We start from the raw sequence: 21343 nt of genomic DNA, 5'->3' as shown, positions 1-21343 counted from the left end.
ATCGCGTTGGTACGCTCCTTCGCGTTCGCTCTGCTGGTCCAGACTAGGTTGAACCGTTACGTGACTGATGTGCCGTCACATGTCCGCGAGCGCGACCAATTGTGTTGACTGGTGATTTATAAATTTAATAGTCCATCGTCATTCTGCCGGAAAAGAGTCTGTCTCGGTCTCGAGAATCTTGCTCGGCCGACAGATAAAAAGTTTCGTCGTTGCGAATGGGCGGAGATTGTTTGAATCTCTGAGCAGTGAATTCATTTCCGTTAGTAAACGTAATTTCTGGGTTTGGAGTTTAGATTATTATTACTAAATTGTGGAATCGATCAGTTTGTAAAGGATTATTCTTTATAATATACTTTTTAACCGAACAAGTTTGCAGAGGGTGGTTTAGTTTCTAAGGAATTATCAAATTGATTAATTTGTGAAGGGTAGTTTATAGAGCGGAGTTCTAAGTGGAAAGATTCTAAAATTCATTAATTTGTAGAGCACAGCGTATAGAATTTATGGATACGGTTCCTAAAACAAAATATTTTAGAATTCATCACTTTGCAGAGGCTAGTTATATACAGGGTGGTTGGTAACTGGTGGTACAAGCGGAAAGGGGGTGATACTACACGAAAAAAGAAGTCGAAAATATAGAATAAAAATTTTTCGTTTGAGGCTCGTTGTCTGGATGGAAAAATTAGAAGAAAAAATATTTATTCGACATTTTGAACTTCTTTTTTCGCGTGGAATCACCCCCTTTCCACTTGTACCACCAATTACCAACCACCCTGTATATATAAAATTATCATTTATATCGTCAAATATTTATTAAAATTTATCTGATTGTTAAATATATTACTATGCGTTACTGTTAAATATATTTAATATGTTAAATATTGTTTCATATAAAGATCTTGCGATTAATTAATATGTATACAGCACGTGAGCTTTGATTTTAATTAAAAAGAAATCCTGGAATTGACTAGTTTGTAAACGGCAGTTCATAGAGTTTACGCTACTTTAGCGAAACAAATCCTAAAATTCTTTGCTCACCCTCTGTAAAGCTTTTTTTTAAATGAAAAAAATCGTGGAATTAACCAGTTCGTAGATGGCAGTTTAAAGACCTTATGGGACGTTTGTTTGACGTTTTGGTACGAAATCGTATAGCTACTGTACCTGTTATCGATGCAATGGTATGGTTTTATCGCGAGAACATTCGCCAGGTTCGCGTATCAGCAACGTGGAAATGCTCACGGTAGTTCTGAAATATGATCGACCCGCGCAACAATTTACTCGCGATATTATCTCACGGCAAATAGGCTAGAAGACGTAGAGGTACTTCCCGTGAGTCAGGTAAGGAATTTACCAAGACTACTGTCACGGCTGCCGCGCGTACATTCATTGAATCAATACGACACGTACGCCTCTAGGAATGTTAAATGACTGCGGAGGAGCAAACGTAGAGGAACGCGTGTTTCATTTCCAGCGATATGCTCGTTTCAACGTTCCACCAAATTGCTCGTTAAAACGAAATGATCGTCACGCAAACGCGTCTGAATGATTTTATTCTTGAAAACATAACTTTGCAATTTTCAGTTTATGATTTCGTGTGTTATGGCTCCTACATATTTTTCATTTCTCTGTTTCTTACACGAGTGTGTCATGATTATTCTCGCGTTCCTCTTGTGGAAGAATCGTACAAAAATTAAAAAATCGAAAGAAAAACACACCTGCCGAAGCAATAACGTTACTTGGACAATTGGATCGATGCAACGTATGCGTCAATAGCAGCGAATGTGTAAATTACGAGCGCGGTTATTTTACGCAATTTTGTAATTTTGTGCAATGATATCGAAAATTTCAACCGAGAAAAGGAAAGATTCATCGTAACGGTTACTTAACCGCGAATTGTCAAATTGAAGACGAAGGTAAGTAAACGGACGTTTGTCGGTCTAACTTACTATCGAGTTTCCAAGTCTAAGCGTGAAATAAATTTAAAAATTTATTATATGGGCATAAACTAGTTTGCAGGGCACTTTTGGGACAAAAGTCCACCGTAGACGAAATAAGAAAAAAGAAGAAAGAAGACGAAGAAAAAGAACGAATGGAAGAGGGTGCGCCCTTCGCACATTGCGGCTGTACACGCTGATTTATGATGCGACGAAAATTATTGCCGCTGTTAAAATATCTCGAGGCGTATTTATTGACAGATACGCGTTGCCTCCGCGAGACCATTCGTAAAACGAGGTGGTCCTCGAGACAACAAGGCAATGCCGACTCTAAATGCTATCCGTAAAGCCTCTCGGTACAAACGAATCGTAAAGGTACCATTTTTGCCAGAAACTGGTCGCCTTTCTTCCAAATATGCAACTTTAATAGCTTCCCATCAAGACTTCCGGGCGTTGAAATCAAAGTTTCCGAGCATTTTACAGTTTAACCGAGCAAAGTACTTTCTCGCGTCATCGCGCAATTCGTTCAAGTCTTTTATCTCTATTATAGTCTTTAATTTCGATAATCTTTTTTAAGTACTGTAATCTTTTATTTATGATACGAAGAATATTTACGTTATGTAGTAAAGATGAAAGGCTAAAACAATCTCGAGATCCTAGAATTGGTAGAATATTCAGCATTAGGTACCTGAGTCGATGATGCTATAAGAATAATTAAGAAGATTTTTAGATACTCTTTTTTACGTTGAATCCAACAGAAGGGAAATTAAGACCTTTATCCCTTGTTAAGTTTTAAAATCGCGACGATAGATGTAATCGTTCTGCGAATCTTTTTCTAGGAGAAAATTCATCGCGAATGTATCAGTTAAACATCGAATTAGAAATAATTATCGTAATTATACATTGTTTTTTAGAAGTAAATTATATATAGCTGGAATAGACCATTGAGATTTCCTAACGCCTAACAAAGAAAGAAACAAAGCGAATTAGGCTTTGTACGATAACATAACTGTTCTATCATATACAAGATTAAGCGATGACAAAAATGATACTATAACAATCATTCAAATTACCGCTTTCTAATAATCTGCCAATGTTTATAGAAGTGAACTAAATTTCGAACAAAATTTGGAAAATCCCTTCGTCAAAGAGAGAACGCGACGCCTGGCGCCTACGACACGCGATTTTAAGCGTCGCCGGTGGTGGCCGACTAAAATTAACCTTTCCGGCAACAACCCCTACGATTCCCCGTGTAAACATGCAACGGGAGCCGCCGTTGTGTTCGTCGCCGTGCTAAATCGTCCGCGCTTGTAATATTCGGGCAAGGATCGTCGGCGGCGGCAAAAATTGCGTACGTGAGGCAACTGCTTACGACTTCGTTCGTTTACTAGCCGCTTCCTATTTATACCAAACCGCCACGATGTTTTCTCCTTATCAGTGTGTTATTTTCTCTATCTCTACTTAGCCTCGGTTTATTAACTTCTTCCTCCAAAGGAACTATCTTCAAGGTTTCGTTTTGTGGTCGCGTTTCCACCCTTTTACGACGAGAACTTTTCTTTTATCAATGAATGTAATAATGTAATAGCGTAGACAATAAGGTGGAAAATTCGAAAGTGATATAGCTGAATTATAATTTAAAAAATGGGATATTAATTCCGCTTATAATTGGATTCTATCCGATTCCAACAAGTTTCGGTAGTGCGAGATATTATAGTAATCCAGCGGTTTTTTTAAAAGTCACCTACAAACGTAGTTCTCATAAATTAATGCTCTACGTTTATTATACTTCCTCGAGTTATGAAAACGTATCGCGGCAAAGATAAAAGTTATTCAATTATGAAACCAGAGAGGTGATACTTTTAAAAGTTACATTACGCGACTAAATTCAAACTCTCAAAGTCTTCACTTACACCGCTATGATTTTCCTTCGTTGTTATCAACCTCGTTTAAGGAGTTTCGTTGCTCGTTCCGAGGACGAGATCTCGCGTAGGTGAAATTTTGCAAACGAACCCGAAGAAGGAAGGCATAAAAGGTTTTCATGGTTGATTTTCTGACCGTAAAGACGTAATATTTTTTTCGTGACGCATTGGAGGCGCGTGGATCACCAGCCTTCGAGTGCATTAACAAAATAACGTAATAAAATCTGCCCCCGCGGTCGCTGCTCTTTGTCCCTTCACCTCTTTCACCTCTTTCACCCCTTTTCACCCCATTTTCGCTCCAACTTCTCTCGTTCGTTCTTTCTTTCCTCTGTCACACTCGTCTCCTTCGTTCGTTTTTCTTTTTCTAGGTGGCCGCTCGTAAAATCTGATACATTGTGCGACCAGCCGTGGCGTATTCGTCATGTCGAGACACACCGAAGACACGCGATCGACGAAACGAAAGGATTGACCCCGTGGAACGTCCGTGACCAACCATCTTCTTTTTCTCTGCCAGGCACCTACGACTCCAGCGTTCCACGAAGTATCGATTTATGGGGTGAGTCGTATGAATACTTCCTTCCGTGGATTTTTATGCCGTGCATGATGCATGTAATTCAGCGTTTTACTGCTCACAGCGAGATATCCTTGATTACATTGTGTCTGACTTGCTTTCGGATATCGCGATGTTACGTAGCTTTGTGCACCATCTTAATTCACGAGGAAATTCGAAATCCTTTTCGAGCTGATGAAATTAACGATGGGGTTGATTTCGAAGATCGAAAATTTAGCGGCGTTCGTAATTTTTTCATTGAAACTATTTCAACCGAAACTTTCGTTTTATTAATCGATTTAATGCTACGAAATTGGTTCAACTCTTCTAGGATATCTGGAATTAGATTGCGGTTAGGTTAGAATTAGATATCCTTAGAGTTAAACCAATTTCGTAGCATTAAATCGATTAATAAAACGAAAGTTTCGGTTGAAGTAGTTTCAATGAAAAGATTACGAACGCTGCTAAATTTTCGATCTTTGAAATCAACCCCATCGTTAATTTCATCAGCTCGAAAAGGATATCTAGATATATTAGGACGCTTAGCACGTCAAAGTGGTGCTGCTTCTGTTAATAGTAGCTTGCAAAAGTCATCGATGGAAAGTAGGATGAAAGTGCAACCTTCTTTCTGCGGTAATATTTGCCAATAGAATGCTATTCATATTCATGATGAAATACAGAAATGTAAATGACGACTGATTAATTATAAACCATAAATGGTAAAATTGCAACGCTACACCTCGGGTTTAATATATAATTAACGATATAGTACGACATAATTGGACAGTCTATATAATGAATTAAAATACAATACAAACAGTAACGTATATAGCAATTACTATGCGAAAAGTACCTGCACATCGTCAGGCAAATAATTCCTCAGTTTTCGAAACTGTGTATATAATTTATATGTCGGAGATGAAAGAACATCGGGATTTACCGTCTGGAATGTTGGGAAAAACCCTAATACTCTAGTCCAGACTTTTACTATAGCTACACTTAAGTAATAAAAATAAGAAATAGTTTAATGTTCTAATCTGGCTTTATAACGATGGGTTCGGGCTCGAAGTGACATAGCGGGTCACTGAACGTAGCCACGGTCAAGGGAGGGACCTGTACCTGACAGAGGTATGGAGTGATTATATGGCTCTCCTTAAAAACAAAGATTGACCCAAGGAGTGGGAAAAGGACTATATAAGGACAGTTTCATTTGGATTACGAGTTAATTAGTCAGTTAGTCGTTGGTCGTTGGTCGTTGGTCGTTGGTCGTTGGTCGTTGGTCGTTGGTCGTTGGTCGTTGGTCGTTGAGCGAATTGTTGATTGAGTTATCGAGAGAGTTATCAGAATCGTGTATTACGTTGTTATTCGTCATCCCGTGGACCGTGGACTTGTTATCGAACCTCAATTCGTTGTCATCAACATCTCGACCATCCTATCGCCGCCATTACTTATAGCCTCTTGTAGTGTCCACATTTGTACCAATAAACATCAGCTATATCCGCGATGGTAAATTTGAGTAAAGGTTCATCGAACGCCCGAAATTCCAACCTTAATCCGACATATATATTACATAGTGTGTGTACACCGAGGGAAGTGTCAAGTCTTAATCTTTAGATCTCCGCGCTCCAAGAATCTACCAACGAATCTCGTCTCCCAATCGCAGAATCGCGAGAATTCGGGGTCCATCTCGAGTCGAGTTTCAGATTTCGAGCGTAGCTACGATCCCCTTGTAACATAGCCTGGCTTTACGAGCATTCGCCAGTGCAGTTCCGACAGTTTTTAGGGTCAAACGAATAGCTAATGCAAATACGGCTTCGTGGTCGGCATTATTTCACCTCTTGTGCTTCCACGGTCGGCCGTTAGTCTGGACTGGCTGGAGACGAGCATCTTACTCCGTCTCCTTCGACCCTCCATCGCGCTTTCCATTGATTCGCGCGTCTCTTGTCTCGCTTTCGGAAGGGACATTACGCGAGAACTTAACGCTGTTCGTTATCAATTAAGACACGGTCGTCGCAATTAATTCCCTCGGCCGGTATGGAAACGAGAAGCGGAAACGGCGTCGTCTTACGAAGGCGGAGCGCGCGGGTATTTCCTTCGGATCGTGGACGAGAGTCTTAACGATATGCGCTGGGAATAAAGCGGCTTAGGAGAGAGCCACGTAATGATACTGATTAAGAGAGAGGATTTCGAGTCTTGTTTCATTTAGTTAGACAATGGCTGCGTTTATTTCTGCGTTTATTTTCGAGGAAAAAGGGTGGGAAAAAGAAAGAAAGGAAGGAAGGAAGGAAGGAAACAAAAGAAGAGACGAAAAGAGAGGATGGAAGTTAAAGACGAGAAGAATATTTCTTAGATACAACGTGATCTGTGACACAAGTTTTCGAGCCTCGATCTGAGCAGTGTTAATATAACTGTTTCGTTGCACAACAAGCTTCGCGTATTTGCTTCAATATGAAATATACATTTTGTGCGTGTATGTGGGTGCTCTTGCGTAATTGAATTATTATTAACAATACGTACAGGTTACGAGTTACACGCTATTAGCTCAATGTAGAATATTCTGTCGCACAATAGCTTAGTTATATATTATTATTTATATTATTATTGTCTATGTTATTATCTATATTGCTATTATTATTACACATAGCTTGGTTATGAACAAAACAGATGAGATTGTACATGTAAATTTTATAAATTCCAGCAAGCAATTACTCCATATGACGTTAAACAGAGAAATCTATAACCAATAACTTGTTGCTTGTCAATTTAGTAATATCGTTGATTGGTAAATTATTGCGCAAGACGTAATCAAAACACTACTACGAGTCAATTTCTATTTCATATCACGAGGAACATATTCCGAAAGCATAGACATTCGATGAAAAACCAAGAGCAATAACGTACAGTTCTTAAAACACGTAACATAACGCGAAACACAAATGAGACGATAGGATGCAAGCGAACAGACGATCTCTTGGAAGAAAGAGAGAAATTTGAAAATAAAAGTTCGTGGCTGAGGAGGTGGGAGGTTTTGGAAGCAACGCGGAGAGGGTCGAAATTGAATTAATATGCATAGCCATGCGAGGTCCGGTTTGGAGAGCGACGGTGATGGAACGACGAAATCTATCTCCGACGCGCGTCCCGGTGGCCGGAGAACAAACCTGTAATTTGTCAGAGTGGCGGTCTCTAAGCCCCGGCATTATAATTTACGCCTATGCAGAGAGCAAACTAGAAAGGAGGAGGGTCGACAGCCCCGGACAACACGTACTTGGCCCTATACCGCGAAATCGATTGACTTTCAGAATATCGTAGAGTGTAGACAAGTAGATAGCATTCATTGTTCGTAGAAATAGGTAAAAAATGTCGCTATGTACTTTGTGGGTTCTTCGTAAATTCGAGGGATTTTCGTGCAACAACGACAAAAGCGAGTGATTTCCACGAGCCTTTTTAGATTAGCTAACTGGTTATATGGGACCTTTGTAGACCATTTTGGGACATAGATAAAATAGTCTCGGAGTAAAAATCTAATTTTTTTATTTCAGTTCTTCTTATCGTACATGATACAAGCCTTGTGATCGTCTTTAACGATGTGAGCATTGTGACGTGCAATATAATATCTGTCACAGCCATCAGAATGGAGAAGTTAAGAAATTTTCTTACAGTTAGATAGTTTACGCTGGGACTGAATTTATTTTTGAAAGGAAAACGTGGAAAATTGGAAAGTGCCAGAGTTTAGAAGAAAAATTTAATACAAAGTTATTCGGATCTACGTATATACATCGATGCAAGTTTCATCAGTTTGTTCTTATCGTGTCTGCTACGAGAACCATACGATTCAAACACGCATTTCGTACCAATCAGTTAAAAAAATTAATTGTCTCTATCATTCAAATGTTCGATATAAAAAAACGTGTGCATATTCAAAACTATTCGCTCGATCCTATTAAAAGTTTCCTCGTCGTAAGTCTCGAATCGAGCCATCCTCGTTTTCGTTTCACTCTCCGCGAAACTCAGCTGAAAGATCGTTCTCTTGTTAATCTCGTTACATCGAGTTTTTCCTCTTTTTTTGCGGTAAAAATCCCAACGAACAGAAAGCTCGGTACAGCGACGACTCGTTAAATCGTTCCTTTCTTCGCCAAGAAGAATTTGTCATGTTTCCTCCCGTTGGTTGCCGGTGCTTTAAGCCACTTCTTCTTAAACTTCTCTGGAAAGAACGCAACTCTCGGCGAATCGGGAAAGATAGGAGAGAGAAAAAAAGATGGGAAATCCTCGAGGGACGAAACCAGGAGAAAAAGATAAAAATCTCGCGAACGGCGGAACGCATCCGTTAAATTACAATGGGCACGTCGTCGTCGCGTTACAATGTTTTCCTTGGAGCGTGCGTGGAAAGAGAGAGGAAGCGTATCATAAGTTACCGTGTGTGACAGAGGGACTGGTGACGTCGGTTCAGTCCATATTTCATGCTTTTGTTCGATTCTGTCGGGCATTATTTTAGGTTATGTCGAGAAATGCTTTCTGGATCGCGGTTTACCGTTCTCTTCCTCTTGCCACTTCATCCTATTCCCCAACTTTCTCTCCCTTTTTCTTTTTTTCACTCCCTCTCTGTCTCTTTTTCTCTCTCTCTCTCTCTTCGTCTCTACCCATAGCCAATAACCAAAGAGGGAGAAATATGTGGAGTTTCCTGGCCAACCTCACGAGGGCTCTAATGTAAGCCCCTTGTTCGAGGTACGATTTCGTGCTGTACCATCGACACTCGACCTTGTTTGCCCTTTTCCATGTCTCCGCTTGGACAAATAATATCGAAAGACCCGCGAGAACTACTTAATTCCGAAGTACACATCGTACACATCGTACGAAAGATGCTTGAGGAAGATCGATATAAGCCGCTTCTGTCTCTTGTTTAGGATCGTTTAAAACAATAACATCGTCATTTTTGTAAGGGATCAAGACACGAGAGGGAATCTTCCGATGTTTTTAATTCGCGCCCAGTAGGATGACAAGCATCGTGCATTTTGAACGGAAACACTGATACAAATTGTACGTACGATCATTCCATGCCTGGTTCGTCCAGATATTCATCAGTTTCGAAAATAGAAATAACGTTAACACACAGTTTATCGACGAGTTTCGTCAGAAAACTACCACGATCTCTGTCACTCTAATATACTTCAGGTAAATCATGTTCTCGCGGTAGGTACATTTGGTCGCATCAATCTGAGAACATGGATGATCTCACAGCCTTCTTTCGCGTGCTTGATCCGAATCATTCGATCCGTTCGTGTATCTTTATCGGTGAAAACTATCGATCACTTGATAAGAGCAACCCCATAATTCTTTTTCCTCCAGATGTGAATAATCGATAACGAAGGCAAGCGTGCTGCATCCTGAAGATTATCCTTAGTTGACGAGAATTCTTTCCAGTAATCAATTTCCACCACTAAGTGGAGTACTTTCCATACAAATCTTCGCGTGGTTGAATCCTCGTAGCATAAATCAAACTGATTTTATCCCGTTCGGACGAGGGGGGTCGACTTTAACGACACACGTCGTTCGGAATCGTCGCGAAGGTTGCCCGCGTGTCATTCTTGTCGGTCGTTTAACAGCGGCGATAAAACACGTTCCACCTATCCCTTTCTACCTTCAACCGTCTCTCCTCTGTTCGTAAACGGCCGAAACCTTCTCTTACCATGGTTGCACATGGCTTATAAGAGCGCGTGCCACTTTAAAGCATTTCTGCCGATATAAGGGGTTGACTTATGGCTCGCGCGATTCCCCCGAAAAACGACGGAGACGCCAAGATTGCGAGAACCGAGATACCAGCACCAACGAAGAAAAGAACCGAAAAGAAAAAGAAAGAAAGAAAGAACGAGGAAAGCCAAGTATGAAGCATACGAAGCAGGCTGAGAGAAGAGAAGAAAAGAAGAGAACTAGAAAGAGGGAGAATAGGAGAGACATACGCGGTGGCGTCTCGACCGGGACGACCGGGATATTGCATTGTGTTTTCTTTCGGGACAAATGATTTACCGTGTTTCCCCTTATATTGCCGCGAGCTACTACAGCCCCGCAAAAACACGTAAGGGGTTGCGAGAGTCACCGTGAATCGGCGACGGGGCCACGAAGCGCAAGGGGATGCCGTTGCTTGAACAAGAGAAAGAAAGAGAGAGAAAGAGAGATCGAAATAGAGGCGGACGGAAAGCAAACCGTACGATATGGGAGGTATTACATATTTATGGGCTTCTGGTACGGGCACGGAAGCAAATTTCAGGCAAATCTTGCTGGAAATAACGTTAGAGCCATTGGGACGTAAGGCCGCACCGTTTTCGTAGACGACGAATATCGGCGCGGTCTCGAATATTATTTTCCTTCGGGGTGGCCGAGATTCCCACTATTTTTACGTGTACGATCCTTCGTCGACTTATTTATCGTTTATTAAAATCCAATATTTGAATATTTCTTTCTGCCTGGTGCGAGAAATCGTGCCCTCGTGTCGTGGATTCTCATCTCGTTGATTGCTTATAGTGTTCAGATTAGTGTAGCCTTTTTCTGTATATAATTGGAATATTTCTTCGCGAGGTATTTTATTGACGATTTTTCTACGCTTTTCCTATGCCTCAATAATATAATATTTATTATATAATTCTCCAAAAACTATATACAAGATGTCCTGTTTCTCACATTCGGTTGCAAGTAAATATTCTCGAAAAGCGTTTGGAAATTCGCGAGTCAGCAGACAGCGAGGGAAACTCATCGAGAAGTCCGCGAATTAATCGCAGTGCAGGAAAGTTAACTCATAGGGAATTCTACCGGGCGTATCTACCAGCCAGGCTCATAGAGAATTCTACGGGGCAAATTTGCAGGAAATAACAAGCTACCGGTAGCAATCATGCAAATTAGCATTCGGTGATACATTATTCGTTTCCCATCGAAGCTACTGCGTCCTTGTCTTCGAAAGAGGGGTATAGCCTTCAAGAGGGTGGCAATTATCGTTTCTTTGTTCGTTGAGTGGTGCTCGCGAACGATCGCGAACTGTGTTCGTGAACATTATCGTTAATAGCGCCATTAACGTGAGATATCGTCGCGGATATTCGTCGAAGTAACCGGAAGGAGTTAACCTCTATTCCGTGGCGGACAGTGGAACTCGATGGACTGTCGACTTCCGATTTCTTTCGGCGATATTTTATGCGTGGGTCGGAGAACGACCCTAGGGGAGCGAGCACGACTGACCGGCGAATTATTGAATATTGAGCAGAGCCACTTCTTCATGATCATTGGGAATCGAGGGAACGGGAAACAATGGCTAGCTCGTGATCGTAACTATCATTTCGGAAAACAGCCACCCCAGACACCGTGTTCCATAGAAAACTCGTAAACCGGTGGCCACCCGCAGCGAGACAAATTTTTATTAAGCCGATGCAGCGTGGCGGGTGCTTTGTCGGTGATTAGAAGTTTAGCGAGGGGCTGGATAAGGGTGGAGCGAAGTTAATTAAGCTTGTATTTAAAGGAAATTTATACTAATTTAAGTTCTCGAAGTCTCGGTATCAAATATTCCGATTTAATATTTTAAATCTAAACAGAAATTCAATATCATCGTCATTCGATATATCATATAAATCATATAAATGTTAAATATCGTTTCATTGAATATCGAAGTTCATTAATAAAATAGACAATCGATCCTTTAAATACTTCTGTGAAAATACCTTTGTATGTGTGTGTGTTAAATATTTTCAAGTTCGTTTCAAGCTTTCCGATATAACGAAGATAGTCGAATCTCGTAACAGGGAAAACACTAATGAAATTTCAAAATGTTTCGTATAATGCACATAATATATTCGTAAAAGGTGTCTGGCGAATGTTTGAATACTTTCGTGAGCCTGTGTAGGTAGGAAAGCCTGTCAGGGATGCGAACCTTGGCGACCGAGTAATTTTCGATTGCCAAGACGAAACGACGGATGAATAAGTAAGAAGATATCGAGCCTGCAGCAGTTTGCGATCACTTTGTAGTCGGATCGACTATCTTCGTCTCCTTGTGGATGCGTAGCAGCTACGGTCGAAAAGGGGTTGTTCGGGCTGGCTTTCCACGGAATGTCCTGGCTCGCCGTGGTTAGAGGCGGCTGGATACACTGGCACGGGATTTCGCGAGCAATTACGTGATTAAGACGCCTCCGGCTCTGCTTCGGGTCTACTAAGTACGTACTTAGGTCTGATCCGTTACAGTGCTAACTGGCTGTCTCTCCTACCATCTTGTTTCTCCCTTAGCGTCGACTGTATCGTTTCTTGTCCTACTCTGTTGGTACGTGTATTTCATGACGAACGTTTACCCCGTCGGCCCTTCTTCGTGAATTTCGTCGCTTTTGAAAATAGAACCACGGATCGTGATCAGCTAACCGAACCGCGCAACTTTGCATAGCAACGGCAGTCTCATTTACCATAGAAAACTTTTCGTCGATAGTTTTATAAAAATTTGAACAAGTTATTTATGTTAATCTACATTGTTCAATATCTGCGACTGAAGGATCGTTTTCTATGTTACTTTGATTTTTAAACTAATTTTTGGTAACATACGCGTTTCTACAATTTTTTAATGATTATATAGTTCTTATAGTCCATTTTCATAGTGATAGATATAATATGACGATTTGTTAAGTCAATAGGACTGTTTTACTTTCGTTTTCTTGGTTGAGACCGTAAAACCTTCGAAGGGATTGTTCATCAAGCAATCTCTGTTGCACATTTTGTTGACTTTAACTAATTTACAGTAATCAAATTTTCATAGTAGACCGCGGATTTGTATAAATTTATCAGATTACATTTAGTAAGTAAAACAATTGAAGAATGCTTGGAAGAAACAACTTAAAATGTCCAAGAAACAATCTTTCCAGGAGGAAGAGAGAGCTTATGCATTAAGGAAGTTCAAGTTCATGGAAAATATAAATTATATGTGCCTGTATGTTCCGCTTCTTAATTGTAAAGAAACCACAATTTTCATTTAGACTTTGGATAGTTGGCACAGACAAAAGCTAAGAAATAATTAACCGACGTTTATTGCCACTTATATTTCTTTCTATGTCTTCTGGCATTTCTAATAACTAGTTAGAGAGGCAAATTGCATTTAAATTCTATACTACAGCATTCTCATTCGTACGTAGGACATTTTCCTATAGAAAAACCAAATTGTTAAATTGCAACGTTTTCTATAAGCACTCTCCGGTGGATCTATCTAGGTTCAATTTGAAAATACCTGATATAATTTCTCCAATAGCATTACAATGATCATTTTATTGCCACAACTATAAAGTCGTGTTTCATCCTTCCTTCTCCATGAATCTATACGACAGACCATCCGTAGAGAGGCTCACGAGGAATTAAAAACGACGGATGTCGCGTCCATCCTCGCTTTTATCTCCGGTCGCGACGTGTCGCGTACACTTTATGGCCTCGTGAAAGAAGTCCTCGTCGCGTTAGATATTCATTAGGAAGGATGAACAACGTGGTCCCTCTAGTCGTTACGAAAAGACGCGGGCGAGTCGGTTGTCTATAATAAAAAAAAAAAAAAAAAAAAAAAGAAACAATAATTGGCTGGAGTAACGCGGCGGGTTTAAAAGCATTTTACGACGCTCTTAATTAACCCGGAAATCACAATACGAGGCACAGCGACGTCGTTGGCGTTTCTGTTTGACGGAAAGCCTCGATTCTAACACGCGTTTTACGTTTTAATAAAATACTCTTCTTTAATTATTTGCGCGACTCGTTTCGGCTGTTTCAGCCTAACTTTTACGCTCGTGCTCTCCTCTTGACGCACTTGTTACGCGCTCCATGTTGCTCCCTAAGCTTTCACGTTGATTCGCTCGTTTTCCTGCGAAAGCAACGTCGTAAAGTAAGGATTAACACTGCCTGGTCTTCCGTGTATCGATGAAATAGTAACAAAATGTGCGTGGAGCGCTTTGTACAGTGCTAGATACGATTACGTATGTATTTATGTATTTCAGTCTGATGGTGTAGAAATTGAACTTGGTTTTACATAAACTACAGACACGAATCATAACTAAGGTACGAAGACACGAAACGTAAAACTCGCAGTAACTAAAACAACATGCAAATATCTCGTCTATGGTTATCTTTCTTCTGTATCTCAGAATACTTTGAATAAACCTTCTTCCTGTTATACCAGCACGATTATGTTTGAAGCTGTTGGAAGGTAGCTGCAATTTCCGAAATCCAATCCTACACAGGATCTTCGAATATTCTAATTTGAATTTTCCAATTCGAGTTCAGATTCGCTTAATCTTTCAATGGACATTCGGGACAATGGACATCCACACAAGTGAATTACCGCGAATAAATAAATATTCTCGAGTATAAATTTTCAAGCACGACCAGTTCAATCACTTTTTCTACAATAATCGTTGTTTTTTTACTATCCACATAAAAAAGTTTTCTTACGTTCGATCATCCGAAAGTCGAGGCTCACCGTAGGTCATAACCAGACCATAATCTTAGACATGAAAAAAGGAGGATTAGAGAACCAACTATCTTTATTGCTGAGAGCGTTTAGTAAAAATCTCAAGCATAATCTCGACGAAATAGGATAGCTATAAAGCGTGGAGTGTATCAAGGAAGGAATCAGCGTGTTCCACCCTCTTTCTTCCAACGATTTCGACGCGTCGAACCACTCGAAGCGCCTAAGGGGTATATGACGCGTGGCATGGTGTGAACGAGGCCTCATTTGAATCCGAATGGAGACGATTTTCGCAGAAGAGGTTGTCAGTGAAATGGCAGGCCGCGAGAGGGAAGAAAGAAAGCAACGTAGAACGAACAGAGAGGACGAGAGAAACGGTTCACTCTACTTTCTGGCATAACGACGATGCCAGCAATATGTCACCGACAGATATTCCCGTTGGTATTTCAGAGAGTGCGAACTATCGACCGGAAGCTCATGTATTTCCGTTTCTATATTGCATCGGGCTCACTTGGATTCCCTTTCACCGAACCGTTTTTTCTTTCCCTCCCTTTCCTTTCTTCTTTATTCTTATTCTTGTTCTTCTTTTTCGCGATCCTTCGTTTCGAGGAAACGCTGAGTTCGCGTTTGCCAGTACGCCTCCGTCGAGGTTCTCTATTTCTTAGGGATAAAAGTAAACATCGAATTGAAAGTTTTATTTTTACGAGAGAAAGAAGTATGTACATTGATCTTTCTCTTGTTTTTCTTGTTTGAAGAAACTGTGATTTCTAATATGTACGGAATATAGAACAGATAATCGCCTGTGACTTAACGATATCGATAGAATACACTAAAATATTGTAAATGTTAATGAACAAATGTCCAAATGGATCACACAGACGCAACGCATCTGTTATGAATTTTCTTAAACTGTGTCTCTTCCTCTTTCAGTCTTTCGAATGCTGTGGAGAAGATTTCGCAAAATAGCAGATTAGAATGTTGAATTACGTATCATATGCGTATCATTACGATACAAACGATTCACATTTCGCGGTATTTTCACAAATTCGCACGCTCCTTTCAAGAAGTCACTTAGTCCATTCTCCCTTACAATTTATCCGAAGGTTCGTTTCATTTCATCGGCTTACATTATAGCTGAGAAGCCGCGGGGCAAGGTGGCGGATTAAGTCGCAGAAAAGCAACAGCTCGAAGCGTCGGTCGAATGTCGCTGTTCGACTATTAGCACTTCCTCCCTCTCACAACCTTCCATCCACTGTTTCGCTGGCGGGGTTATTATCCTGCCGATTTCATAACATCCTTCGAAGTCGACGCTTCCTTCGGTATTCCTCTCTTCTCGTCGTTTCCCCTCCTCTTCCGGGACACTAGAACGCCGACACTCGCGCTCCATTAAAGTAATGAAGGCACTGTTGCCTCCGTCTTCGTCTGTCCTAGTCGCGTGACGCTACGGACACCAAAGGGTTTCCTTCCAAGGAATTTATTCCGCGTCGGGGGGCTGTTAAACTCAAAACAAACCCAGGCCAACCCATCGTCTTAGCCCTTTCTCATTTTCCGTGGCTCGCGCCTCTGCGCCTTATCCGTCGACGCGGTCGTATCGTCGCCGTGCTCGACGACGTTTCTTCGTTCGTTGTCGTCGTCGTCACGCCGCGAGAAAGACTTTATCGTTTCGCCTGCTTTGCATCCAGGGTATTAAGCCCACGCTGACGACCGGGTATTATTCTTAAACTGCGACGCTCGCGGCTCTTCCAGTCCCTCGATTACCCTCTAATTCTAATTTGACGTTTTCCAACCTACCAGCCACCGGTACTTTCGCCTTTCATAAAAACCGGAGACGAGACTTCTGGTTATTTCTTGCTTACCGCGAAACTGGAACGACTGTTGCTTTTATTTTCCGAGACTGGTTGTCGGTGTCCTTCCGCGCTGGTAATTGCTTCCTTGGAAATTTGCTGATTATCTTCTGCGATGCCAGTGTTGTGCAGGTGTGCAGCGGCTGCTTGATTAACCAAGAGTAGAAGGTAAGGTATTTCAGGATGTATTTGTCCGAGGTTTGTTTGAGAATTAGCTTTTTTGAGAGTAATTGGAACATGTCCTTTGCGTACATTTTTTCGTTTTATCGTCTTTAAATAAACAAGTTCCTAGTTCCAGTGATCGCTTATAATAGAATTATTCTGTTTCACGATAAAAAGCTCGTCTCACGATCGTAAAAGAACGATGGTGAACACGATAATAGACGAAGAGCGTGACTCACCAACGTCGATGTTACTCACTTCCTATATGTGACTGTACGTCTTCGAGTCTTAATTTGTCAACCAGGAATCAGTTCATGAAAAACGTATGGAGCAGATCGACGGATCTCGCGGTTCACGTGTACCGATGAATGTAGTAGGCTCGACGTTGGCCATATGTCGCGTGGGTCGCGTGCCTTCACGAGTGGCCATTCGGTGGCTTAGTAATTACGTGCTCGAGGAATAATGAACGACTAATATTGTCGTCCTACCTCCATTCCCGTCTCCTTTCTTCGTCGGTCACGACTTATCGACCTTTCGTTTTGTTGGCTTTTCAGCCGGTTCGTAGCCACGCACGAGTCCTTTGATTCAACTCACGCGTACATGTATACTATATATGTATATCTTTTTTCTACTTTCTTCTTCTCCTCCTTCTCCAATTCATTTTGTATTTTTGTTTATTATTTCCTCTGCCCATTGTCTCGACAACATTTTGTCGTCGTACAGGGGAACAATCGATCTGCCGTGTTGCATTCGCGTTGCACCCTGCCCTCACCCCTCGTGCAAACGAAGATAAGGATCTCTGTCGGACAGGTGAGGCGTGGGAAGCTGAGGCCAGAAGCCGAGGGTTCGAATTCTCTCCACGTCCCTCAAACCTTCTGACAGCCTCCTACAAATAATTAAACTCTTTGTCGTTAGGTTCACCCCTTTCTATTCGGCTGGACCGGCCCTCTCGATTACTATGGATTCTTTCGACTCTGAATTGCGAAACAGTCAGCTCGAGTGAACGCACGCCATCTCGACACTCTGAACGCTTTGCTATGCTACTTGTTACGGTCCATGCCGGTGAAATATTTTCTGCGGTGAAATTAGTTATTATTGCGTTAAGGACGACTTTTCGTTCTTTCTTTTGGTTCTTCGAACTACGATACGAGTAAGTTCTTCCAGTGCGGTTACGGTAGATCGCTGCACTTGTGATCTGTGCGAATGAAATCTCTTCTGGAAGGAAGAAATTGAGAATTCTTTTAAGGTAGTTCGAATTACAATTTTATTTGCATTGTACGAAGCGGTTGTTCGTACAAATTCACTGATTCTCCGTTTAGAATTTTGCGCTCGTACATTAGGAGTTCAAGTAAGTAAATTCAATCGGCGGAAGCCAGATGCTAACTAAAACTTGGCTCAAATAAATAAGGTTCATATAAACATAAATCACTACGATAAATTACTTGAAGTAACCCGAACCAAACTATACCTGCGCCACGCTAAATCTTTGTACCAAGCTCACCCCGCTATTCAATCTTAAACTCTCATACTTCCATCTCCGGTAGATTACCTTTTCGTTTCGCACAAGTACCAAAGCCACATAATTAATTAAACTTGCCTAAACTTTCCAAGACGGTACTGGTGTGTCGTTTGATTTGCGATTCGCGACTAGCCGATAGACTTTCACCGCGATACAGAGTGGAAGTCGCGACCGCGTGCAGTTCTCTTCTTTCGTCGGTGAAGAACCAAAGGATAAAAGAGAGGGAGAAAGAGAGAGAGAGAGAGCAAGGGGAGGGTTCTAATTAATGGGCGGCACTGTGCTTGACATGTTTACTCTGGGCGCAACCCCTTGAGCCTTCTCTCTCTATTCTTTTTCAGCGAGGGCGATACAATCCTTGCCCCTCCGTCTTACTTGCCTCCGCCTCTTTCACCTTCCCGTTTCACCCTTCCTCCTCCTCCTCCTCCTCCTCCTCCTCTTCTTCCTCTTTCCTTCTTCCTCTCGCTTTGTTTGTTTTTCTCTCCTTTTTCTTCTTTTTCCTTCCCCTCCTTCTCTTTTTTCTTTTTTTATTTCCACGAGTTTAGTCAAAAGCAGCACGCAAATACTCGCGCGCTCGACGAGCGACCAATTATGCTGACCGAAGAGCGTCGGCGAGAAACTTTAGAGTTCTGATTAAACACGGTGCCTCTAATGGATGGTGCTTCCAGCTGGAGGAGCTGGAAACACGTCATCCGGCAGATCGATCAACGCGACTACGTCGCACGACTACGAGTTAAGTACGAAATGTAGCACTTTGCTCGGCCGCTTTTATATTTATGGGCTCGGTGACTCGGTGCAACGCGTTCGCGTCGAGGTAAATCGTTGAAAAGGAGCTGCCTGCTCTTGCGAGCTTTCCACTCCTTCCTCTCTGTCTCCTTTACTCCCTTTTCTATTTCTCTTTGTGAATGCTGCGTGTTTCGTGCGATGAACGCGATGAAACGTAATTTCTGCTGAATATCCGATACCTTTTTTTACTTTTTATCTTTTAATCCTCTGCGATAGTTCCTGCATCGTTGCAACGATAGGTTTTCTTCGGTTCTTTTTTTGCGCGGGAAGAAATTATGTAGGATTAAGAGCGAAATGTTTGCGATTGGGATTTTCAAGGGATGACGTGCGATATATTTTAACTCGTGTTATCACTTTTATTTTAGTTTCTAACTAGAAAAGGTATATTATATATAAAAAAATATTTAAAACTGTAATACCGATATTCACATTTACGAGCGTAAGCGTTACCATTGTGGCGACGACGAATTTTGCAGTTTCAAGGAAATTGCTGCAATAAATGGTACGCGTAAATCGCGACGAAAACGTTGAAGAAACCTTAAGAGAAGTAAAAGCAAAAAGCAAAGATAGAAATCGACGTGGGGTTCGTTTGCATGCTACTTTTCGTTCTTTTTATTGGAAAACTAGTTTTACTCTGGTCAATAATTATCTGATTCCATCGAAACCAAATCAATTACTCATGGTTACCGCAATTATCTCAACTTTATTGACACCAATGATCTCATTAAACACCATCAGCTGGTTATTATTGAATACTTCAGCAAGTATTTTAAATGCGATTAGAGACTTTTCCAATTGCGAATTTATTGCGTTTCTCGATCAAATTGTTTTTCTCTATCGTCGGAAAATTTCGGAAATTTCGGAAAAATACGAAACAATTATTATCGATTTGCCTGGTTTCTAATGATTTGTCGTAAAACATTAAAAAAAAAAAAAAAAAAATAAAAGACCCGAGAACTGCAGCAGGATCGAATGAAACTGCGGTATCTTAAATAACGTATACGGGACTTTGATTGTGCTTAGCTCTTCTTCTACGAGTATGTTGTTGAGAAATTTAGTAGAATATTTTTTCTCTGCCTAATAACTCACGCGGAATGTGTTAATAAGAACCGGCACGATGTTAGTCGAAGATGTTGCAACTTTGCGCGTGAACTTTTGCCTGTAAGGTATACGGACGTGATTAGAGCACGACGCAGGATACAGTGTTTAGCACTGGCACTCGTGCAACCGGTTATCCCGATACGTGGCGTGCATTTTAAGCGTTTCAATTACATGTGAATTAGTGGTGAGCCATACTTGCTGCCTTGTTGCTTGCTTACCCGATACGCGTGTATACGGAGGCAACAGTTGATTGCAGTTCTTCGGACGAGGAAGCGGTTTTGTTGAAAATTTAATTACACACTCTGTGCGGTATTTTCTTTTACTACGAGCAATTAATTAGCAGGATTGGTTTCTACCGATGGTTGCTGTTGCTATTTTTTCCCAATTATATCTGATGGATGGGGGAAGGTTGCAAATTCACTGTAGTAAAAGATTACGAAAGGTGAAGATGTAGGTAATTATTTTTTGATGTTTTGTTCGCCACGACTCCTTTGGTACAGTTTAGGATAATTATCGTACGATTTTTTATTCGTTAATCATGGAAATATTTCTATTTGATCGTTACACGCGTGTATTTTCTGCATATTGTAAAAGTATATATATTTATGAATTACTATAAAGATTTCTTTGTAAATTTTGTGATTTCTGCTTTATTCCATGTGTCGATCAAGGCTTGAATTACCTCATTATCATCCCCTATTTCGCTTCAGATATGTCGCCAAACAATCAAGCCTCCGGTCTATTAACTTTGGAAACAACAAACGCAATTACATAACATCACAGCCTTTGGCTGCAACTTTCTATTACAAACGTGGTTCGATCGATGGACCTGTCCTCCTCGCAATTACCGCGGTTCTTGCCGCTGTGGGCGTCGTCATTTCCATAGAATCATTGAATCGCGTTGCGTACACGATTCCGCGGTGATTGCACGTTCCGTGAACGCATAATGAAACGTCGATGAATGCCACTCTCTGAAAACGCTTCGGCGAATAAATAGAGGAAGAAGACGCGAATAAAGGAGGAAACGTCGCGCTGCGAGACTTGACGCGTCGTAATGGAAGCGCGGTACGGTTGCACG

At 41.2% G+C, this 21343-nt stretch overlaps 1 long non-coding RNA gene across 3 annotated transcripts in view; it reads left to right on the top strand.

The window, feature by feature from the left end:
• Positions 1-21343, top strand: part of LOC138180904 (uncharacterized) — a 122372-nt gene that overhangs the window by 9992 nt on the left and 91037 nt on the right. For all 3 annotated transcript variants that reach the window (XR_011173397.1, XR_011173398.1, XR_011173399.1), the window contains exon 3: positions 4219-4406. This is a non-coding gene — a long non-coding RNA (uncharacterized LOC138180904). The remainder of the gene's footprint in view (positions 1-4218; positions 4407-21343) is intronic.

The sequence above is a fragment of the Bombus flavifrons genome, chromosome 6 (genome assembly GCF_040668555.2).
Source record: "Bombus flavifrons isolate JBK064 chromosome 6, iyBomFlav1_principal, whole genome shotgun sequence".
Taxonomy (NCBI): domain Eukaryota; kingdom Metazoa; phylum Arthropoda; class Insecta; order Hymenoptera; family Apidae; genus Bombus; species Bombus flavifrons.
This window is presented reverse-complemented; position numbering and strand designations above follow the sequence as displayed.